We start from the raw sequence: 25,732 nt of genomic DNA, 5'->3' as shown, positions 1-25,732 counted from the left end.
ACAACCGTTCCTCATCGCTGGAGCCGCATCGTAAGTTGGGTTAGTTTTTAACCTATTTGTAATACAATACGTCCATTTTGAAATCTTCATTTATAAATTTAATTATATTTATGAACCTTCAAACCACTCTAATTAAGTCTCATTTAAGAAGCATAAACACACAAATTTAATTAACAAACTACAAATAAAGTCAGTAATGAGGTTACTATCAATCTACTTTTAGTTAATGTTGCTTAAAGCCCATAAACTGGGTAATGTATACACACTTAATATACAAATAATCATCTATACACCTCAAAACTACTTTTAACTAATATAGCCTTAGAACCCGCCGTAGCGGGCTCTACCAGCCATTAAAGGCCTGCTCCCGCGTTAAAGGCCCAAGCCGAAGGCGAGGGCCTTTAACAAAGGAGAGGGCCTTTAATGGCCGGTAGAGCCCGCTACGGCAGGTTCTAAGGCTATGAAAATATTCTGCCACTTGAGGACAGAATGTTCTATCAAATAAAACAAATTCCTCAAGACACCCGAGGGGAATAAAATCCCCTCAGGCTCCCTGAGGCTTTGTTCCCAGCTGTTGCTGTGAACAAAGAGAATATTGGAATGCTGCAGCCAATAAAGGCCAGGAGCACTCCATTGTCTTCAATGGAGCCCCCAACATTCCAATGTTCTGAGAATACTTATCTGGTCAGAAGCAGCAGACAAAAGAGGAAGAATATTGAGGACAGGGATAATTATGGGATTGAAGATTCTATTTCATTGTGATGTGTTTCTATGTTAAGATTCTTGAAGCTCTTAAGTGCTGCTGATCAGAAGGAATGAATAAAATATTACGCATAATGCTAACCTCCTGTCTTGTTATAAAACACCAAAAATTACACTCAACTTTATTCACTCAAACAGTGACAGTATGAAAAGGAAATTAAGGTGGTAAAGCTCATTGTGCTTGGGCAGAAAAAGCTTTGTTTCATTTATTTCTATAAACAATTATATTAGAATGTTTTTTTCTGAAAAGGTATAAACAAGCGTTGGAAAAGCCAACAGGTTGTGCCTATGCAGGATCTATTTGTCAAGCCAAATTTCTTTTAGCCATTTTGTACAGTAATTTTGTACATTTTGTAGTGGCTGTTGAAGAAATCCCCCCACTTCATTTCATGTATGCAAGGCAGTCATGCCCGTTGAACTGCAGGAGCTGAACTGGGGCGTGACCTCCCAAAAGTCTCAAAAGCCTCTTTTTGTTATTATCCACCAATCCGAAAAGGTTTAGTAAGTTAAGACACATAGTAGAGTTGAAACCCGTTTTTAGGCACAAATTTGAAAAAAATCACTGCATTCCTGAAATTGTTAAAGTTTGTTGGGGTAGGAGGAGAGGAAGCAGTGGGCTTTGGGTCACAAAGGAATCGGACAAAACAAGCTTCACATGGAGTGCTGAAGTGAGAGTAAGGGGGTTAGAGTAGACAGAGACATGCCAGCCTAAAACATGCAGAAAATACAGTAAATAAAAGTTCCATTGTATGAGCACATTTAGGTACGAGCAGGCGTGGCTCCTCCGCTAGGGCGGAGTAGCGTCACCCCCGCCAGCAGCAGCAGCTGCAAACCTTTTCCCCAAAAGTTAATAAACTGTTTATTATCGTTTAGTGGTAAAAGTGGTGGGGCCACAGACTATTAAGAGTACTGAGGTGGAGTGCATAGCACTCCCCCTCACTGTGCATGTATGTTTTGCCGGAAGTCTCAAGCCGGCCAAACACACAGGAGCAGTAGGTTCTCTCCAACTCAGCACTGTGTTGCCGGGCTGGTTAAAGCAGGCACAGGCTCCCAGTCTGCCTGGGAGCGCCCTGGCAGGGTGCTCCCAGTCAATCCTTAAGTTGCTCTGAGCAACGTCAGGATTGGCCGCAGGTTGGGAGCCTGTGCCTGCAGCCTGTCTGCACAGGAGAGGAGTAGCGTCGTGGTGACGGTGGCGACGATTCAGGTAAGTTTAAAAAAAAAAAAATTGTATAATTCCTCTGCCCCCAAGGGCCCCCCCCAAACCCGCCCAGGCGCTGCCCTGCCCCTCTTTAGCACTGCAAGCCACTCCTGGGTACGAGACATGCTTTTCAGTCTACAGGCGTTCCTCTCCACATGTGTACAATCACAAGAGGCTCACATGCAGGGTTTTACAGCACTTAGTTCTGCTGCTTCCCTAAGCTGAGCTGTACAAGGAAAAAATAGTGCGCAAACGTAAGACAAATGGTCCAGAAGTGAAAGCCTACAGGTAACAGGGGCAGTTGCAATGGGTGTGAACAGCACACCAAAAGGAGGGTCAAATGTAACGAATTGCCCACAGAAAAGCAAGTATTTTACAAGGGCACACAAAGAAACAAATTACAAGAGGTGGGTGTGTTCTAAACCAGCAGATGAGATACAGCATGCCTCGTAGAGGCAGCGCATGCACTGCCTAGGCTAGACCTAAAAAATGTGGACAGGACCCGTTTACACCTCCTCAAATAACGAGACTCTATGAAAGCATAGAGAAAAGAACATTGAGTCCATGTTGTTAATTCAATGAATTGGCAATGTAGTCTACATGATTTTGCACTAACAAATCTCCAAAGTCAATGAATAGGGAAAACCTGTACCTGTCAAGCAAGCTTATTTAGTGAATGAGTGCGTGGTCTCCTGACAAGTTACTATTTTTTTAAGTTCGGGGTGGAAGGCAGACAGGTGAAGGTGAGCCTTCCTACTTCTGTGCAGTACAGTGTGTGCTGAACACTGTCACTGGGTTGCCCCCTCTAATCTGTGTGGTCCTACCTCTTCCACTGGAAATTGCAGAATTACCATGTTTACAGTTCTTCAGAGTTGCTATAAAGGCGGCCATGGTGAATCTGTGTTTATAGTATATTGTGTATTTATTTACTTTAGAAGGGTGTCCATTGGCACTGCGGCTCGATGTAACAGGGCAAACCCGAATGACGGAGAAGAGCTTGCGTTGTGCAGTTAAAGCCCCATTTTCAAAACAGAGTGGGTTTCCTCTGACCTCTGGGCCTTGCTGCATTGCACTAGATGCACCAATGGTAGCTACACCCCAGAAGTTTAAGGTGAAATGCATTCTTGAGTCAATTTTTGATGTGAGAATGCATTTTACTCTAAAAAAAAGTAGCACGAGAAACACAAAAGCTGGAAACAACTCTGCTCACATTCTGGTCTAGTTGTTGAGGTGCTCCTGCACTATAATTTTGCCACAAATTGCAGCGTAAGTATGCAACATGAAGTAACAGGATAATTTCAAAACTTTTATGCAGCAAGCACAATGTAAAATTCCCCAAATTATACCGGCATAATTTACGTTTCACTTTGGCTCGTTATTTTGTTACACATAATCTTGCTGATTACCCTAGTAGGCAAGACTTTTGGTGGCCCTCCAGAACAAACCATGGAGACAGAAAATTTGATTTGCTCTATGGTGGTCCTGTCTAAGTTCTATTAATATGGATTTTATAGTCTTTTGACAGCTACAATTGTGCACATATTTGTCATTTTATCATGTTTTAACTGATGAATACGCCGTGGGAAATTGTAGGAAATTGGATTATTATCTGTGGTGGGCTCAACCTCATGGTAGGGAGGGTACAGAGCAGACAAGCAAAACTTAGGGCAATGTGTAAAGTATTTATGCAAAAATTAATAAATTCAAAATACAAAATAATACAAATCCCACACTGCATGAGTAAACTTTAACAAAATGACACCAAGATGACAAACATCCAATAATGGGAACCAGAGATATTAATTTATAAATCTTTAAGCAGGAATAGCACTGGGAAGCACTTGGGGCCAGATGTAGCAAACTTTTTGCATGGCGTAAACTGTGAAATTCGCAGTTTGCGCCATGCAAAACGCGCATCGCGATGCACATTCCCATTTTGCGAGTCGGTAGCACCGCGATGCAGAATTGCTTTGTGACCACGAACGCGGTCGCAAAGCAATTCGCAGTTAGCACCCATGTGAAGTGGGTGCTAACTCATTCGCAAAAGGGAAGGGGTCCCCATGGGACCCCTTCCCCTTTGTGAATGGCGTCAAAAATATTTTTTCAGAGCAGGCAGTGGTCCAACGGACCACTGCCTACTCTGAAAAAATGAAACCAAATGGTTTCATTTTCCTGAGTGTATTGCAACTAGTTTTCCTTTAAGGAAAACGGGCTGCAATACAAAAAAAGAACTGCTTATTAAAAAATCAGTCACAGACATGGTGGTCTGCTGTCTCCAGCAGGCCACCATCCCTGTGAGTGCAGGGAATCGCAAGGGGATCGCAAATTGCGACCCACCTCATTAATATTAAGGAGGTGGGTCTTTGAGACCCCCTTGCGATTTGCAGATGGTGTCAGGGACACCATTCTGCATATGGTTTTGCAACTCGCAAATTGCGAGTCGCAAAACCATTTCTACCTACATCTGGCCCCAAGTGCCAATGATAGTCAATGGTCACAGTAGATCAGTACCATGGTGCAATTTGACATGACCACACTAGAGCACGGGAGGGGTGCACCAACCTAGTTAATCCTAGTTGTTAGAAATGGGGTTTCTGATTCACTAAGGTATGAACCTAAGCCAGGCAGAACCCACCACTCTAGTCAGGGTAAGTTAGTTACACCCCAAAGATAACCTATGCTCGCCCACTGGTAGCTTGGCACAGAGCAGTTAGGCTTATCCTCAGAGGTCATGTGTAAAGCGTTTGCGCAACACACTCACACCAGTGACACAATAAATACAGCACAAAAGAGACGCCACACAGAGCTATACAAAAATATGCATTATGTTGTACATAACACATTGACCAAAACGGCATGAATCATAAAGACTGTGCAGATTAGGTAGTCACTGAAATAGTATTTGTCCTCCTGATAGTGCAAGCATCAAAACCACATACATTTTGCTATCAGTAAAGGATAGGGCATGAAATGCACCAGGTTATAAGATAAAAGCACATGTGTCAACATTACTGTGCATATCTGAGAATGCAAAAACCAAGAACAAATTGCATCAGGGCATAAGGTGTAGCAGATCAGCTAATACATCAATCACGAACCATCACAATAGCACATAATCACCAAAATTCACCATAAGCCCAGAAGAACAAGGACCCAAAAGGAATCTCTGCACTCGTTTTAGCAAAGCTACGGTCATTTAGATGGCTTAGTGGAAAGATGAGCCCCTCTGAGGTGAATGCGGACAAAGCGCATATGCGTTTATTAGGGGCTTAACAATAGTATGACTTATAATCCCCGTCAGAACATGGCACCGCTGCTGCTCTTGATCCAACTGGGAGCACAGGACTCCACAAGTCCCGTGGGTGAGTTTTGTGGGAGAAATAGGTGAGGCGCATGGTGGTGCAACTCAGAGACAAAGGCAGGCCTGGGAATCGCACACCAGACAGAGCCTTCTGCAGCTCTGCTCACTAACATGCAGGCACCCAACTCTCCGAGGCGGTTGATGGGAGGTTCACACCAAGCCTCCTATGAGCACAACTGTAGGGGAAAACACAGGCTGGGTGACCTCCCCAGTTCCTTCCAGCTGCCTTGCACTGCCTCTTCTGGCTAGCTCTGGACCAAGGGCTGGGCTCTTCTACTCGTAGTAACCGGTGTGAGACCAGGGGATTCCCTTATGGTGTGGGTGGCATGCCTGGAGGGCTAATAACACCGGTGACGCTGTCCCACTTTTCCTCATGCACTGGGCCAGCAGCAAATAGTGAGGTGCTCCCCCTGCCTGGGTGGCACAATAATAAGACTGAAGCACTAACCAGGTTCTATCTGTGCATCACCAACATACCAAGTGGAGGTGCTCACCAGATACTTGTGGGAAAAAGGTCGAGGAGCAGAAAGACGATGCTCTCTCTCCTCCTTGAGCTCGTTGGAGGGCCCAAAAAGGGGTACAACAGTGGGGCAGGCAGGCCAACATAACAGGACAAATATGGCTAGTCCCCCTGGCAGTCACACAGCAGTGTCCAAACAGTCCATAAACAGGGACCAAGCTGGCAGCAGGGCCACAAACAGAAAAGCCCTCCAGTGAGTCCTTTAGGCCACCCAGTACTTCAGGCAGCAGGGCAACAACAGAAGAGGAGGTCAGATGAGTTCCTCAGTGCAGTCCAACAGTCTTTCTGGCAGAGTCTAGTTCTCAAAACTGCCCATCCATGGGGCGAGAGTCCCTGCATTTACACTCCAGGTTCTAGCTTCTAGAAGGTGGGAGAAGGTTCCAGCCAGATCTGACCAGTTTCAAGACTTTCCCTTCTACCCTACTCTGGCTCCAGACATTAGTAGGGGGTAAACAAGCCCTTTGGCTGAGGGCATGACACATCCTATTAAAGTGTAAAGTGAGCCCCCCCTCTCCCAGCCCAGGAAGTATGTAGATTAATGCAGATGTAACCCTCTCACACCTAACACTCCTTGATGGATGGCAGTCTGGAGAGTATGTACAAAGTGGAGCTATCACTCTTCCCCAGATGTGGATTGGAGTAAGGCTGGAAAGCACCAGAATTATAGGCACAGAGAAATGCCAATTTTATAAAAGTGTCATTTCTAAAATGGTAATGTAAAATCACCTACACCAGTAGGCAGGATTTCTCACTACCATTCCAAACATACCAATCATGCCCATGCTACTCCTCACAGATCAGCAATTACCACTTAGACATACATAAGGGAATTCCCAATGCAAACCTATAAGAGGAGCAGCATTCACAGCAGTGAAAAACAAAATAGGCTGTTTGACACTACTTGGATATGTAACACATAAAAATGTATGTCCTACCTTTTACATACACAGCACCCTGCCAATAGGGCTATAAAGGGCCTACCTTAGGGGTGACTTAGTTGTAGTAAAAACGTAGTTTGGGCCTTGACGAGTAGTTTTACTTGCCAAGTCAAAGTGGCAGTAAACTTGGGACACAGGCACTGCAGTGACAGGCCTGAGACAAGTATGAAAGGTTACTTCTGTGGGTGGTGAAATCTGCACTGCAGGCCCACTAGTAGCATTTTATTTACAGGCCCTGTGTATATGGTATACCACTTTACAAGGGACTTAGAGGTAAATTAAATAAGCTAAACCGGTAAATACCAATTACACCACGTTTTAAGGGAAGAGAGCACATGTACTTTACCACTGTTTAGGAGTGGTAAAATGCCTAGAGTCCTAAAGCCAGCAAAAAGAGGGTCAGAAAAATAGGAGAAGAAAGGCAAAAAGTTTGGGGACCTGCAGAAAGGGCCATTTCCAACACTGGTCATAGATGTTCTCTTGTGACCTTAGTCCTTTAGGTCTCAATCCACCACAGAAGTACACTTCTAAAGCCCCCGGACCTCAGTGAAGGCATTTAGAGACTAGTTGCCACTGGTCAGTAGCAGAAAAAGCCTCTTAAAGCTTGTTGTATCGCTGTAGCTTGAATAGGGGGCAGACTTATGACCCTTGGAGTCCACCTCTTTGTCGTGGTTACAAGAAGAGCAGTTCCAGTCCTTCAGGGGTCCTCTCAGGTCTCAGACAGCAGGTCCTATACACTTCTGTTCTTCCTAGAGTCCAGGAGTGTTCTGAGGTGGGTGCCTGAAGGTGCCACAGTTATTATACAAGGCACTAGCTAGTGAGTGGGAAACACTCTGGGCATGTCCTAACCAAAGGAGTAAAACTTCACTGGGCCAAACATATCCAATTCGGGCAAGATGGCAAAAGTCGCCAGCAACACTAATCTTGTGCTTTGAGGGCTGAGGGTGTGTTCAAGGAGCGTGTACTATGGTAATTCTAGTGCCTGCCCACATCTAACACCAAATTCCAGCCACTGTACCAACAAGAAATCCAGAAACAAGAGGCTAGTAGGAAAGGCAGGGTACTTCAACAACCAGATAGTAGATGCACCAAACATGTCTTGGAATCCTTTCCTTTTTCTTTGAAGTGCACCCAAATTGTTATGTGTAAAACTCAGATAGAGGTCTAGTAGGACAAAGCAAAGCCGGGTAGGACAAAACAGTGCTTTTCGGCAACCAGAAAGTGGATTCAAAAGCACTTCTTTAGCATTCTGTTCATTCCCTTACAAGTGCTGCATGTGGCTCAGCAGACCTGTAAAGCAGATTTTGTCACTGTGCTGCCACAAAATTGCATAAACTGTGAGGATCAGAAGAGTCATTTCTGCCCATTCATATTGGTCTATTATTACCACCTGGAAGGCATTTCAAACCTTTTTCAGACTTATTCCAATGCTTTTCACTGACTGGAAGAAGCTGGGGAGAAGATGCAAATTAGCCTCTAGGATCTTTAGACAGGGAAAAGATACCTTTCTAATTCTTAGGTTTCCTCAATTTTTGTTACATATCTGACTTCACCATTTAATTGGATTTTAATACCTATTAAAATAGTTATTTAATTCATTTTCATACTAACCTTTCTGAGATACAGTATTAATATTTTAACCCGCACTCTGGTTTTCTACATAGGACAGCTAGGTCTGCATAGTGAAAAATAGCTGTTCAAAGCTAGTGACTGAATAACATGTTAACATTAAATTTCTACATATCCTACTTTTATATACCATGCACCTTGCCTTGTGGGACAGAAGGGTGACTTATTTATGTTTGAAAATTGATGTTTTACCTGTTAAAAGGGTTATTTGGACAGGTGAAACTGCAGCGTTTACACTGCTACAATAAGGCTACAATGATAGGCATGAAGCCATGTTTGCACTGCCACTGTAGTAGATGGCATAATAGATGCTGCAGTCCACTAGTGGGATTAAAATTCCAAGTCCAGTCCTTTGTACATTTTGTAACATATAGTAGGGACTTCTAGCTAGTTAAATAAACCAATTATGAGTATGTCAAATCGACCACAATAAAAGAGGGAGCATAGGCACCTTACTACTAGTTAGTAGAGGTAAACTGCACATAATTCAAAAGCCAACATAAATATAGGGTCCATCAAAAGGCGAAAAATCCAGAGTGACCATGTAAAAGAGCTGAAGTTCTTACATAGAGCTTATGACCAACACAGTAGGTGAGTATATGTTAAAAGTTGTAGTCCTGATTATTTAATTTGAAAAATTACAATCAAGGCAGTAAACCTGACAAACTGATTGTGAAAAGCAAAAGTTGAAGTCAATAGTCATTTAAAAGTAGGTGGTTATTGCTCTGTTTTAGAGCCCACAGATAGGTATTTTATTTACATGAAATCACACTGATTACATTTGTAGTGAACGATTTTGGTTTAGTTACAACCTTTGACAAACCCTAGAGGTACTGTTATAATTCTTGATAAAATCTCTTTGGACGTCATAACAGGTTTAGCTCTCTGCAGGATCGTAAAGTATATAAAAAAAATAATAATACATACATTCATACAAATAATTATATATGTGTGTGTGTAGATACACAAAGGGCCTTTGGGTCTGCTATCTTCTGTGACTGGTCAATCTGTGTAATTTACACTATACTTCTATCCATGACAGCATACTGCATGCGGTAATGGTTCAGACCACACCAGTCATTAGATCTCTTACCATGTGGATGATAGAAGTTTCTGATGACATGTGAACATCCATTTGAAAATGAGTGCACTTCAGTGTCATAGCAAGTCTGTCAATTCTTTAGTTTTCAGTTTTCTCCTTTTATAGTTTGACTTTCTTTTCCTTTCTTCTTCTCTTTTATTCAAATTTTCTTTATATGCTACTACAACTCTCTAGTCCAGTCCTTCCAAATTTCTTCATTTTAGAACCACAACCTACTCTTCAGTATGAAAAACGTTTGCGACCCACCTAGCTTTAGTGGACATGAAGCAGGGGATTTGTTGATGAAATAAAGCATCTTTTGGTAGCCCATTGTTATTTTCAGGTACACATTTTTCATTGAAGTGGCCATATTGCACACAAATGATAATGTGTGGAAATAAGGTTTCAGTGATTATTATTTGTGCATCATCAAGTAAAGTGTCTTAATTTGTTCTGATCCTGCTAAAATAATTCTTATAATCACACTATAGAATTACAAAAAATGTGCTTCAATTTGCTTTCCTAACTGCTAAATGTGTAAAGTTCATTTACAGGTATTTACATTTTCTTCTGTGTTTGGAAAAAATGACATCCTCCAGCTTTTCTTTCACACTTCATTAACCCCATCAAGATTATCACATGATTCACTTTATTCATCTTTCTTTGACTGCAAGGTGAGAGGAGTTCGTAAACACCAGTCTGTGAGTTAATCAAATAAGTAGCAGAAGACATAGCCTAACATTTGACCTCTGTCTTTGAAGCACAGCAAATGTGAGGTGATAAACACAGAATTTAAAGGTATCTTTATTGTCTGGACTTTGGTGAACCACCAAAAATTGGCTTGCCACCCAGAGTTTGGGAAACACTGTTATAGGCAGTGCTAATGAGTCGCTTGCTTACCACTCATTTCATCCACAGTGCACCACATCCCATATGTCTACTTCCTCCAAACCAGGTTACCATTATGGAAGCCAGTGTGTCAATATTTTACCAATCCAAGATGGCTAACCCATTGGTTATAAATGAGGCAGACATGCTGGAACTTCAAAACAATAAAAGACTGTGTACAATAACTCTAAAAGATGGAAACCGCTTACTATGTTAAGTTTTGTTTTTGTAAGTATGTACCCGCTGACTTTAGACGGCAAAATGTTTTCTTTTTTTTCCACTTGTATTCTTTTAATTTATCTTCTATATGTTGTTGAGTGAGTGTTACTTTTATAGTTGTTGTGTGAGAGGATGATTGCAAGTATGCAATCATGCAACCATTTATCCATGCACTGACTCAAAGATGATTGACAGAGTGCACATATGATGACTTCAGTACCCAAAGGCACAAAGGACACTTTCATTCACAAGCCAGACCTACTGGACCTTTCAATAATTGTTAGACTTTTTCCTCCACACCTTGTCAGTTGTGGGGGCCACAACAATGTTCCAAGTTGGTATTATGGCCCTCATTACAACCCTGGCGGTGTGTGTTAAAGCGGCGGTAATACCGCCAACAGGCCGGGGGTAAAAGAAAATGGGATTTGGACCATGGCGGTTACCGCCATCCAAAACCACCACTTTAACACACTGGCCGCCAGGGTGGTAATGGCCGCTGGGCTGGAGACTTTGGTCTCCAGCCCAGCAGTCGCCACAATCCCACCCTCGGGATTACGACCTGGCCTACCGCCATGGTTTTCATGACAAACATACCTCCACGAAAACCATGAAGGTAGGCACTATCAGAGCCAGGGAATCCCTTCCCTGACACTGATAGGGGTCTCCCCCAGTCCCCTCCCCTGAGTCCTCCCCCATTCCCCTTCCCTCTCCTGCCCCCGCACATATACAAACCCACACGTGCACCCATATAGACACATGCACACACGCATACCCACCACCACCCATGCATGCACACACACATACTCACACACCGCAACACACACCAACATCCCTTGTCACACACATGTATTCACAACACACAACAATTACTCATTCACCCATGCATCATACGTGACTCACACCTGCATGCACACATACCACTACATACACACACACACCACCAAATACACACAACATCCCCCCACCCCCTCTCTGGTCGGAGAACCCGACTTACCAGTTTTCAGGGGGTCCTCCGGCTGGAGACAGTCTGCGGCACTGCTGTCAGCAGCAGCGTCCGCTAGCAAAACACTGCCAGGCCGTATCCTTGCTCCTGATATGGTCGGCGGTGTTTTGCTGGCGTGGTGGTGCTGCTGTCAGCAGCGCCGTCTTACCGCCGTCCGCCGCCATGACCGTCGGCGGTGTTCTGCCAGCATTCTGGCAGAATACTGTCGGCGGTCATACCGGTAGACGGCTGGTAGCCACCGAGGCGGTATGTTGGCGGCCGTCGCCGTGGCAGTAGGCGGCCGATACCGCCAATGTTGAAATGAGGGCCTATCTTTCAACCTATTGGACATGGGTTCTTCACCATAGGTGTGCAATGGTTAGACTGCATTCCATGGTTTTCTTCACCCTTCAGTGGCATACCTGTCCAGTTGGTGAAGGCCTTACACGGAGGGGTGGTATAAAGAGTGGCACAACATACACTATCAAACAGGTTATCTAAAACAACATAAGAGTCCAATCAGATATGCTAATTTTAAAAACAAGCATGAAAAGCTAACAGGTTTTGCCTTTGGGGCCAACTGGCTTCACCATTGATTTCTTGTGATGCTACTGAACCACACGGGTACAAAACAGTAACTTTTGCCAGTGCAATTTAGTATTGGCAAAACAAACGCGACAACTGTTCACAGTAGCGTCATTCTCTATGCATGCACATACAACATCACACATGTGTATGTATACAGAATGCCACAAGCACCAAATCATTTTATTATTACTGAAAAATCTAAAATGCCGGGTGCCACTTAGATTGGTCAATAAAGAAAATAAACTGTAAGTGTGCTAAGCGCTTTTGTGGTGGGCCACCAGCAATTTGATGCCTGGTCCTCCAAAAAATATACATATTAAAAAAATATATATTTAAACATGGAAATGGAGGGCAGCAGAGGAGTGGGTGGGGTGTAGACTGGGGAAAGCAGCAGTGAGTGCGTGTGGACAACAGAGCTATAGCAACAATGGGATGGGGAGAAGCACACAAGGAGAAAGGCAACACAGTAGGCGAGCTATGTAGGGGGACAAGTGCATGAGAGAGAGAGATAGAACAACCATGAGATGGGGAACATACTACAGGAGGTGTGGGTGTTTCTAGTGGGGCTGGGGATAGACACACAAGTGTTGTAGGGCCCGTGCTTAGTCTCTATTTTAGATTTTCTTTTGACTTGCCATCTTTTTCTAATGATGACTTTTTACATATTTTCCACTAGCACAAGAATGTGCTGCATAAGCATTTATGCTTGGTAGGCATTGTCACCCTGTAGTCTTCACATTCAGTTGCAGGGTCTTACAATCAGAAAGCAATGTCCTTGTTTTATTTTCAGTGCTCGTTGGAGACAACTTGTTAATTCTAGACAAACCAAAGAAGCTGTTCTCCACCTCTGTCACAGTGCAATAAGTACAGTGATTTATTATATAAACAGCATTGATGTGAGGTTCTCTTAGAGGAGCACTTCATGCTGAGGATATTATGTAACCACTGTCAGCTGTGACTGATATGTAGACCTGCTGACTTCGACCTTCATCCTGTGAAGGAAGATAGCCTGCACACTTAGGCCCATATTTATACTTTTTTAGTGCTGGATTTGCATCATTTTTTGATGCAAAAGCAGCACAAACTTCCAAAATACAATTGTATTTTGTAAGTTTGCGCCAATTTTACGTCAAAAAAACAACACAAATGCGGCGCTAACAAATTATAAATATGGGCCTTAGAATTGTTTCCTGACCCACAATACCAAGGTATAGGGGTTCAATTATCCCAATTGATCTGGCAGAGGGTACTCCCGCTTTGCTCTCTTTAGTAAAGCTGCAAGAGACAGATGTGAGTGGAGTAACATCAGTAACAATTAACACAGTTGAATTGTTCGTATTTTCACCATCCTCATAAATGTTTATTACAGTAATGTGTCTCATCTGTTTAATCATCGCTGCTTACATTTTCTCTACAAAACTACAATAATTTCCATAAAAGGTTTAAAAATGCGAATTTGCATTGTTTTTATTTATACATTGAGCATGCAAAAGTAACAAACGAAAGGGTTAGATCTGCTTCCACAAATTCCTTGGCAGTCAGAGCAGCCATTTGCAAGGTTACCAATAACATCTATTACCCTGGTCAGATTAGAGGGTTTAGATGTGGTACTGCGAGCTAGCCAAAAAGCACCAACAAGCCAAAACGCACCAACATTTACAGATGATAAATGTAGACTGAGGGCCTGATTTAGAGTTTGGTGGAGGGGGTTACTCCATCACAAACATGACGAATATCCCATCCGCCGTATTACGATCCCATCATAACGTATGGAGATCATAATACGGTGGGTAGGATATCCGTCATGTTTGTGATGGAGTAACCCATCCACCAAACTCTAAATCAGGCCCTAAGTCTCTATATTGTGAAGTTTGTGTTCAAATAATACACAGTCCTACTAAACTCGTAGGAACCGTTTTACAAGAGAGAGCTCGGAAATACATGCACTCAAATGAAGTGCTTAACCAAAAACAAAAAAGTAGTTCTCTAAAAGTTAGGAGTAGAAGGACACAAGTCAACCACTCAAAGGATTGCAAAGAGGATATGCTCCAGGGGAGGTAAAAACACACAGTAGATGAAGAAAGACATAAAACCAGAAGAAAGTAAATCAGAGTGATAATAAATCCAATCAGTGTTAAGCAGTGGGGGGTTCTGAGCCCTTTTAACTTCTTGGTAAGCCCTCAATAAGTCTTCGGTTCTATCTTTTGGGCTAAACCTACTAATCTTCCTTGATCATGGGCAGATGAATAGAGCAATGGCATTTGATGAAAACTAGAGGTGTCAAGCATATATAGTTTAGAAAACACAGCCTCAGTTTTATCACAATGTGAAATAGCCAAACATGTCAGCTGTTGTTAGTTAAACTGACTGGGGAAGTGGAACAGGCTTCAGTTCACAAAGACTCAGAGACAAAGCTCTCAGGCTTCACAATCACAGAGAAATCACTGCTGTTGTGGACTACTAGTTAGACAAAAGAGAGATACAAATGAGAGATACAAAGTAGCACTCAGAGACAGTTTGACACAAAGGTTGCACTAGTAAAGTCACCAAACATTAGCCAACTTCGCTGAGATCATATGCGTGTACAAGTTTCAGAGGCCATGTTTACGTCAATATAGGGTGCTAACCTGTGACCTTTAGGGCAGACAACAATAGCTATCAAACCATGACCACCATACATTTAACCATACACCCCAAAGGCAACCGGGAACAGGGTGACAAGTCATCCCGGATTAATCAGGACAGTCCTGAATTATCACCATTTTATCTGTCAAAGGATCGGCAGAACATAGAGGGAAGCAAATGTTCTTGTGTTCCACTGCATGATTAGTTAGCAGCCTTTCTCAGACAGCAAATTTATTAAAATTCATGACTCTGTGTGTAAGATGTTTTTGGGTCCTTTAAGGGTGGATTGAGATAATAGCACCCTAAGATTAAATGTTGGAGGTACTGGGCCTTTATTTCAAAATATGCTACCCCGGTCAGGAGTTTTTGTTGTCCGATTGTGTGTTGGGCTCCTGGCATGTAACAATTAGAATTTAGGAGCACCTGGAAACTTCAAAGATCCACATCTCAAAGACAACATGTTGCAGAATGATGTATCATTTGCTGAATGGTTCCCACTGTCTTGGAGTCTGCTCTTGGTTGAGTAGAGAGGCTCAGGGGCAGAAAGACTTTAGCTTTCCATATGGCCCAGTCAAGGTTTGCTGTTATTGAATCCGGTAATGGGTTATTGGTTGTTCGACCACATTACCACCCCTGGAAAAGTCAGGGGAATCCCCAAGAAATTCATGAAACCTGCAGTATAGGTGGTTGGAGGCGACGGCAGAGACCCCAACATACTGCCAATCCAGGATGGTGCATAGAACCATACATAGGCCCTCATTACAACCCTGGCAGTCGGTGATAAAGTGGCGGTAATACCGCCAACAGTCTGGTGGTAAATACCACCAAATTATGACCATGGCGATAAGAACTCAGATAGACAGCCACTTTACCACACCGACCGCCAGAGCAGGAGCAACAGCCGCCACAGCAGTAGCCGCCAACAGCCAGGCAGAAGTCAATGTTCTGCCCATCATATTAAGACCCAGGCAACCACCACCTTTTCCGGGGCGGTACCAACGACATCAAAAGCCTAGCGGAAACACTGCACAGAAGGGAAACGACTCACCATTGGAGACTCAGGGAAGAACCATGCCGCCATGGACCCGAGCTGAGATTTTTCCTATGATCTTCTACTTCCTGTTTCACCATGAACACCAACGACGGCGAAGATGACCACGGTGAGTTCAGCTGCCTAGCACACAGGGGAGAGAGGGAGGAAAACGAGAGTGACACCGACACGTAGCACACACACATCACCACCCCCAGGACCATTAAACACAATAAGATGCAGTAAGAAAACATATATGCCCCGTACCTCTCAGGAATAATGCAAGGACAACAGGAATAGATGAAAGTGAGTGTAATAATATATACTGTAAAAATAGGTACATCCAATCTAAAGGTATATACATGGGTACAAATCAAGGCACACTGCCCAGTCCTCATTGTGCGTGGGCCACAGGGCTACATGACAAAGTCCAAGGCCCCACTTGTCTCCTGCAACAACATGTAAATGTAAATTAGCACTTGTATAGCGCACTACTCACCCGTTAGGGTCTCAAGGCACTGTACTCATACCGCTATGGAACCCCTCCTGGCTTTTCCCTGTGAGGCACCCACTCCTGAGCACCCCCAGGGTGAAGCCAGGCATCCAAGCGCTGTTGGGGCCATTGTGGAGATTAAGCAAGCTATTGCCCAGAGTTGCAGAGTGGGACCCATGAATTAGATTAGGCACCGAGGCGAGAATTATCTGGTCAAGGGGAATTGAGCCCCAGACCTGCCGAAGCAGGACTTGAACCCTGGTCTTGAGCCAGATCTCTGCTTCAGGGACTGCTGCTCTAACCATTGAGCCACACTTCTCCGAACAACATGGAGAGAACACTGCAGAGCATCAGTTCGAAAATAGGCAGGCACCTTAGGAGGACAGTGTAGGAAAGTACCATCTTGCCTGGCATGTTACCCCCGTATTTCACTGTATATATGTTGTTTTAGTCTATGTGTCACTGGGACCCTGCCAGGCAGCGCCCCAGTGCTCATAAGTATGTGCCCTGTATGTGTTCCCTGTGTGATGACTAACTGTCTCACTGAGGCTCTGCTAACCAGATCCTCAGTGGTTATGCTCTCTCTGCTTTCCAAATTGTCACTAACAGGCTAGTGACCAATTTCATCAATTCAAATTGGCATACTGGTACACCCATATAATTCCCTAGTATATGGTAATGAGGTACCCAGGGTATTGGGGTTCCAGGAGATCCCTATGGGCTGCAGCATTTCTTTTGCCACCCATAGGGAGATCTGACAATTTTTACACAGGCCTGCCAGTGCAGCCTGGGTGAAATAACGTCCACGTTATTTCACAGCCATTTACCACTGCATTTAAGTAACTTATAAGTCAGCTATATGTCTAACCTTCACCTGGTGAAGGTTGGGTGCAAAGTTACTTAGTGTGAGGGCACCCTGGCACTAGCCAAGGTGCCCCCACATTGTTCAGGGCAAATTCCCCGGACTTTGTGAGTACGGGGCCACCATTACACGTGTGCAATATACATAGGTCACTACCTATCTATAGCGTCACAATGGTAACTCCGAACATGGCCATGTAACATGTCTAAGATCATGGAATTGTCACCCAAATGCCATTCTGGCATTGGGGAGACAATTCCATGATCCCCTGGGTCTCTAGCACAGAACCCGGGTACTGCCAAACTGCCTTTCCGGGGTCTCCACTGCAGCTGCTGCTGCTGCCAACCCCTCAGACAGGTTTCTGCCCTCCTGGGGTCCAGGCAGCCCTGTCCCAGGAAGGCAGAACAAAGGATTTCCTGTGAGAGAGGGTGTAACACCCTCTCCCTTTGGAAATAGGTGTGATGGCTGGGGAGGAGTAGCCTCCCCCAGCCTCTGGAAATGCTTTGATGGGCACAAATGCTGCTCATCTCTGCATAAGCCAGTCTACACCGGTTCAGGGATCCCCCAGCCCTGCTCTGGTGCGAAACTGGACAAAGGAAAGGGGAGTGACCATTCCCCTGACCTGCACCTCCCTGGGGTGGTGCCCAGAGCTCCTCCAGTGTGCCCCAGACCTCTGCCATCTTGTAAACAGAGGTGGTGCTGGCACACTGGACTGCTCTGAGTGGCCAGTGTCAGCAGGTGACACCAGAGACTCCTTCTGATAGGCTCTTACCTCTCTTAGTAGACAATCCTCCTTCCTAGGTAGCCAAACCTCCTTTTCTGGCCATTTAGGGTCTCTGCTTTGGGGAATTCTTCAGATAACGAATGCAAGAGCTCACCAGAGTTCCTCTGCATCTCCCTCTTCACCCTCTGCCAAAGGATTGACCGCTGACTGCTCAGGACGCCTGCAAAACCGCAACAAAGTAGCCAGACGACTACTAGCAACCTTGCATGGCTTCATCCTGCCGGCTTTCTCGACTGTTTCCAGGTGGTGCATGCTCTGGGGGTAGCCTGTATCCTTCTTGCACCAGGAGCTCTGAAGAAATCTCCTGTGGGTCGACGGAATCTTCCCCCTGCAACCGCAGGCAACAAAAGACTGCATCACCGGTCCTCTGGGTCCCCTTTCAGCATGACAAGCATGGTCCCTGGAACTCAGCAACTCTGTCCAACTGACTCCCACAGTCCAGTGACTCTTCAGTCCAAGTTTGGTGGAGGTAAGTCCTTGCTTCCCCACGCTAGACTGCATTGCTGGGTACCGCGTGATTTGCAGCTGCTCCGGATCCTGTGCACTCTTCCAGGATTTCCTTTGTGCACAGCCAAGCCTGGGTCCCCGACACTCTAACCTGCAGTGCACAACCTTCTGAGTTGTCCTCCGGCGTCGTGGGACACCCTTTTGTGACTTCGCATGGACTCCGGTTCACTCTTCTTCCAAGTGCCTGTTCAGGTACTTCTGCAGGTGCTGCCTGATTCTGTGAGGGCTCCCTGACTTACTGCGCGCCCCCTCTGTCTTCTCATCCAAGTGGCGACATCCTGGTCCCTCCTGGGCCACAGCAGCATCCAAAAACCCTAACCATGACCCTTGCAGCTAGCAAGGCTTGTTTGCAGTCTTTCTGCGTGGGAACACATTTGCAAGCTTCTTCACGACGTGGGACATCCATCCTCCAAAGGGGAAGTACCTAGTCCTCTTCGTTCTTGCAAAACACCAAGCTTCTTCCATCCAGTGGTAGCTTCCTTGCACCCTCAGCTGGCATTTCCTGGGCTCCTGCCCGCTCTCGACAATGTCGCGACTCTTGGACTTGGTCCCCTTGTCTTACAGGTACTCAGGTCCGGAAATCCACTGTTGTTGCATTGCTGGTGTTGGTTTTCCTTGCAGAATCCCCCTATCACGACTTCTGTGCTCTCTAGGGGTAGTAGGTGCACTTTACACCTACCTTACAGGGTCTTGGGATGGGCTATTTTTCTAACCCTCACTGTTTTCTTACAGTCCCAGCGACCCTCTACAAGCTCACATAGGTTTGGGGTCCATTCGTGGTTCGCATTCCACTTTTGGAGTATATGGTTTGTGTTGCCCCTAAACCTATGTGCTCCTATTGCAATCAACTATAACTTTACATTGCTTGCATTACTTCCTTTTGCTATTATCTGCATAATTTTGGTTTGTGTACATATATCTTGTGTATATTTCTCATCCTCATACTGAGGGTACTCACTGAGATACTTTTGGCATATTGTCATAAAAATAAAGTACCTTTATTTTTAGTATATCTGTGTATTGTGTTTTCTTATGATATTGTGCATATGACACCAGTGGTATGGTAGGAGCTTTATATGTCTCCTAGTTCAGCCTAAGCTGCTTTGCCATAGCTACCTTCTATCAGCCTTAGCTGCTGGAAACACCTCTTCTACACTAATAAAGGATAACTGGACCTGGCACAAGGTGTAAGTACCTCTGGTACCCACTACAAGCCAGGCCAGCCTCCTACAGACGGGTAATGGGGGCACCTCAGCCAGCAGATGGAACAACACCACTGGTCCTGGAGGGGGCAACATGCCCTGTGCACTGTCCTGGGGAGTGCAAGGCCACAGTCTCTCAAGTGGGTGATTTGCCCACTGCTTGGTCATGGGGAGTGCAAGGCCACAGTCTCTCAGTGGCCGGCCCTGGATTAAAACTGCATCACAGTTCACAATTGTACATACAGGACAAATGCCACTTATACATCTCAATTTCACATCATGCATTGTACTGTTGTGGCTACAATGTACAGTTTATGACCAGCTCCTCACTCTTTTACCCCATAAATTGCATCCTCTGCGGATGAATAGGAGATGGAGACATACCCCCATGAACAGACCCCTGGTAGACTTGGCAACAATGGAGGACAGGCACATTATCCTCACCTACAGACTTGACAGGGCCACAATCACGGAGCTGTGTGCCCAACTGGAGCCTGACCTGATATCTGCCATTCGTCATCCCACTGGGATCCCTCCTCCTGTGCAAGTCCTATCTGTGCTGCAACTGGTTCTTTCCAAGTGACAGTGGGCTTGGCAGCAGGAATGTCACAGCCATTGTTCTCAATAGTGCTGACCAGAGTGTTGTCTACCCTGACTAAACACATGTGCAGCTACATTTTTTTCCCCCAGGTGGAGGATTTGGCCACAGTGAAGGCTGACATCTATGCAACGGGACATATCCCCAACAGAATTGTGGCAACATATGAAACAAATATTGCATTTGTCCATCCACCTCCCACCCATTCCCCCTCCCCCCCACTCCCCAGCAAAATGAACAGGTATTCAGCAATCAAAAGAGTTTTCATTCCATGAATGTCCAGATGGTGTGCCTGGGAGAACAGTACATCTCCCATGTCAATGCTAAGTATCCTTGGTTGGTAGATGATGCCTTTATCCTGATGAATAGCAGCATCCCAAATGTGATGGCACAACTCCAGAGGCACAGGGTGTGGCTAATAGGTGAGCCCTGGTTCCCACCCAGTGGATTTGATGTATGGGTATGATGTGGGCCATAAGGGATGATGTGTGGCTGTAGGAGGCTGGACTGGCTTGTAGTGAGTACCAAGGGGTACTTGCACCTTGCACCAGGCCCAGTTATCCCTTATTAGTGTATAGGGTGTCTAGCAGCTTAGGCTGATAGATAATGGTAGCTTAGCAGAGCAGCTTAGGCTGAACTAGGAGACGTGTGAAGCTACTACAGTACCACTTAGTGTCACATGCACAATATCATAAGAAAACACAATACACAGTTATACTAAAAATAAAGGTACTTTATTTTTATGACAATATGCCAAAGTATCTTAGAGTGTACCCTCAGTGAGAGGATAGGAAATATACACAAGATATATATACACAATAGCAAAAATATGCAGTATAGTCTTAGAAAACAGTGCAAACAATGTATAGTTACAATAGGATGCAATGGGGACACATAGGGATAGGGGCAACACAAACCATATACTCCAAAAGTGGAATGCGAACCACGAATGGACCCCAAACCTATGTGACCTTGTAGAGGGTCGCTGGGACTATTAGCAAATAGTGAGAGTTAGAAAAATAACCCTCCCCAAGACCCTGAAAAGTGAGTGCAAAGTTCCCCTAAGGATAAAGAAGTCGTGTTAGAAGAATAATGCAGGAAAGACACAAACCAACAATGCAACAACGATGGATTTCCAATCTTGGGTACCTGTGGAACAAGGGGACCAAGTCCAAAAGTCACAAGCAAGTCGGAGATGGGCAGATGCCCAGGAAATGCCAGCTGTGGGTGCAAAGGAGCTTCTACTGGACAGAAGAAGCTGAGGTTTCTGCAGGAACGAAAAGGGCTAGAGACTTTCCCTTTGGTGGACGGATCCCTCTCGCCGTGGAGAGTTGTGCAAAAGTGTTTTCCCGCCAAAAGAATGCCAACAAGCCTTGCTAGCTGCAAATCGTGCGGTTAGCGTTTTTGGACGCTGCTGTAGCCCAGGAGGGACCAGGAGGTCGCAAATTGGACCAGGAGGTAGAGGGGACGTCGAGCAAGACAAGGAGCCCTCTTAGCAGCAGGTAGCACCCAGAGAAGTGCCAGAAACAGGCACTACAAGGATGCGTGAAACGGTGCTAACCTGAAGTTACACAAAGGAGTCCCACGTCGCCGGAGACCAACTTAGAAAGTCGTGCAATGCAGGTTAGAGTGCTGTGGACCGAGGCTTGGCTGTGCACAAAGGATTTCCGCCGGAAGTGCACAGGGGCCGGAGTAGCTGCAAAAGTCGCGGTTCCCAGCAATGCAGTCTAGCGAGGTGAGGCAAGGACTTACCTCCACCAAACTTGGACTGAAGAGTCACTGGACTGTGGGGGTCACTTGGACAGAGTTGCTGGATTCGAGGGATCACGCTCGTCGTGCTGAGAGGAGACCCAAGGGACCGGTAATGCAGCTTTTTGGTGCCTGCGGTTGCAGGGGGAAGATTCCGTCGACCCACGGGAGATTTCTTCGGAGCTTCTAGTGCAGAGAGGAGGCAGACTACCCCCACAGCATGCACCACCAGGAAAACAGTCGAGAAGGTGGCAGGATCAGCGTTACAGAGTTGCAGTAGTCGTCTTTGCTACTATGTTGCAGGTTTGCAGGCTTCCAGCGCGGTCAGCAGTCGATTCCTTGGCAGAAGGTGAAGAGAGAGATGCAGAGGAACTCGGATGAGCTCTTGCATTCGTTATCTAAAGTTTCCCCAGAGACAGAGACCCTAAATAGCCAGAATAGAGGGTTTGGCTACCTAGGAGAGAGGATAGGCTAGCAACACCTGAAGGAGCCTATCAGAAGGAGTCTCTGACGTCACCTGGTGGCACTGGCCACTCAGAGCAGTCCAGTGTGCCAGCAGCACCTCTGTTTCCAAGATGGCAGAGGTCTGGAGCACACTGGAGGAGCTCTGGACACCTCCCAGGGGAGGTGCAGGTCAGGGGAGTGGTCACTCCCCTTTCCTTTGTCCAGTTTCGCACCAGAGCAGGGCTAAGGGGTCCCCTGAACCGGTGTAGACTGGCTTATGCAGAATTGAGCACATCTGTGCCCAAGAAAGCATTTCCAGAGGCTACTCCTCCCCTGCCTTCACACCATTTTCCAAAGGGAGAGGGTGTAACACCCTCTCTCAGAGGAAGTCCTATGTTCTGCCATCCTGGGCCAGGCCTGGCTGGACCCCAGGAGGGCAGCTGCCTGTCTGAGGGGTTGGCAGCAGCAGCAGCTGCAGTGAAACCCCAGGAAGGGCAGTTTGGCAGTACCAGGGTCTGTGCTACAGACCACTGGGATCATGGGATTGTGCCAACTATGCCAGGATGGTATAGAGGGGGCAATTCCATGATCATAGACATGTCACATGGCCATATTCGGAGTTACCATTGTGAAGCTACATATAGGTAGTGACCTATATGTAGTGCACGCGTGTAATGGTGTCCCCGCACTCACAAAGTCCGGGGAATTGGCCCTGAACAATGTGGGGGCACCTTGGCTAGTGCCAGGGTGCCCTCACACTAAGTAACTTTGCACCTAACCTTTACCAGGTAAAGGTTAGACATATAGGTGACTTATAAGTTACTTAAGTGCAGTGTAAAATGGCTGTGAAATAACGTGGACGTTATTTCACTCAGGCTGCAGTGGCAGGCCTGTGTAAGAATTGTCAGAGCTCCCTATGGGTGGCAAAAGAAATGCTGCAGCCCATAGGGATCTCCTGGAACCCCAATACCCTGGGTACCTCAGTACCATATACTAGGGAATTATAAGGGTGTTCCAGTAAGCCAATGTAAATTGGTAAAATTGGTCACTAGCCTGTTAGTGACAATTTGGAAGGAAATGAGAGAGCATAAGCACTGAGGTTCTGATTAGCAGAGCCTCAGTGAGACAGTTAGTCACTACACAGGTAACACATTCAGGCACACTTATGAGCACTGGGGCCCTGGGTTACCAGGGTCCCAGTGTCACATACAACTAAAACAACATATATACAGTGAAAAATGGGGGTAACATGCCAGGCAAGATGGTACTTTCCTACAGTGGCTAAATGTTGTCTCTCAATATTTGCAGGTGACTCTGGTTACCCCAACCTATCATGGCTACTGACCCCTGTGAGGAATCCCAGGACAAAGGCTGAGGAACATTACAATGAGGCACAAAGGTGAACAAGAAGGATCATTGAACGTACCTTTGGCCTCCTGAAGGCCAGGTTTTGGTGCCTCCATCTGACAGGTGGATTCCTGTGCTACTCACCCAAGAAGGTCTGCCAGATAATAGTGGCATGCTGCATGTTACACAACCTTACCCTGAGATGCCATGTGCCTTTTCGGAAGGAGGAGTGTGCTGGAGATGGCCGTGTGGCAGCAGTGGACCCTGTGGACAGTGAAGATGAGGAGGCAGAGGATGAGGACAACCGAACTGCAGTGATTAGAGAATACTTCCAATGACACAAAGGCAAGACAGTGTAACTTCACATTTCATTGTCATTTTTTTGTTTTGCATTGTCACTGGCAGGCTGTGAATTCCCACTTCTATGCCCACTCACTGTACCCTTTGCCAACCCTTTTTGCAGATGTTGGTGCCCCACTATCGCTCCTGGTGTGTTCACTGCAGCCAACTACAGGTCTTTCCTATGTGAACATTACTGTACAGTTGAATTGCAATGTTTAAACCTTGTTAAACAAATACATACTTAAATCATTTGACATACTCCATACTTGTATTTTTTCAAAGTGTGTTTATTGCAGTGCTAAGAAGAAAAGGGGGATGTGCAATGGGCTGGGGTGATGATGGAGGAAATTCCAGGGTATAGTTCCAGTCTATTTTTAGCACAGGTGCCTTGTCCAAGGGGACATAGGAAGGGAGCAATGGCAGTTCAAGGTGGACAGGGTGACAGAGTGGGACACAAGGGTGACAATCAGGAGTCTCATTTTCTGGCGGGGGTCGTGGCAATAGTCTCTGGCTTCTGCCTGGATCGCAGGGAACGTCTGCGGGTGGTTCTCCTTCTGCAGGGGGAGGGGTGCTGGTGTCCTGTTGGTCCTGTGGCGGTGCCTCCTGTCCACTAGCGGCAGCGGAGGTGGTAAGGCTGTTCAGTAGTCTGGCTAGTGGCAGGGGCCCGCTGTTGTAAGACTGCCTCCCTCATAATGTTTGCCATGTCTGCCAGCACCCCCGCAATGGAGACCAGGGTGGTGTTAATGGCCTTCAAGTCCTCCCTAATCCTTTGGTACTGTCCCTCCTGCAGCCGCCTGTTCTCCTGCATGTTGTCCAGAATCTGGCCCAGCGTATCCTTGGAATGTTGGTATGCTCCCAGGATTTCAGTGAGGGCCTCCTGGAGAGTCGGTTCCCTGGGCCTGCTCTCCTCCTGGCACACAGCAGTCCTCCCAGCTTCCTGGCTGTCCTGTGCCTTTGTCCCCTGAACCGGGTGCCCACTGCCACTGACCCCAGGTCCCTGATTGTCTTGGGGGTGAGGTGTGCCCTGGGGTCCCTGTAGAGGTGGACACGCTGCTGATTCATATGTCCTGTGGGCTAAGGTATGGGTACGCTGGGTGGGTGCTGTGGTGGTGTTTCCTGAGGGGGGAGGCTCTGTGGTGGTGTGGGATTGTGCCTGGGTAACCGACTGTCCAGCAGAGGTCCCTGGTGGGCCAGGTTGGTCATCCAGATCCAGGTGAGCAGAGTCGCTGTCATCACTGTGGGCCTCTTCTGTGGAGGGACTGGATAGTGCTGGCACCTCTTCTCCGCTGACATTGGCTGGGATACCTGTGGGGATGTAAATTCAGTGTTATTGTTTCTGTGTGTGACATATTGTGCATGGGTGGGTTGCCCTCTTTGTTTGCATTTACCCTGGCAGCTTTCACTTGTGTATGTTGGCGTATGGTGGGATGATTACTTCTCTCTAGTGTGCATGATTTAGTGATAGATGTCCATGCAGGTCTGTAAGTGGTGTCCATGCATTGGTATGGCATGCAGGGCTTGGCATTGGGATGAGTGAGTGGTGATGGTGGGGTGTGTGGGATGGAGAGGAGTGATGGGAGTGA

The sequence above is a fragment of the Pleurodeles waltl genome, chromosome 4_2 (assembly GCF_031143425.1).
Source record: "Pleurodeles waltl isolate 20211129_DDA chromosome 4_2, aPleWal1.hap1.20221129, whole genome shotgun sequence".
Taxonomy (NCBI): domain Eukaryota; kingdom Metazoa; phylum Chordata; class Amphibia; order Caudata; family Salamandridae; genus Pleurodeles; species Pleurodeles waltl.
This window is presented reverse-complemented; position numbering follows the sequence as displayed.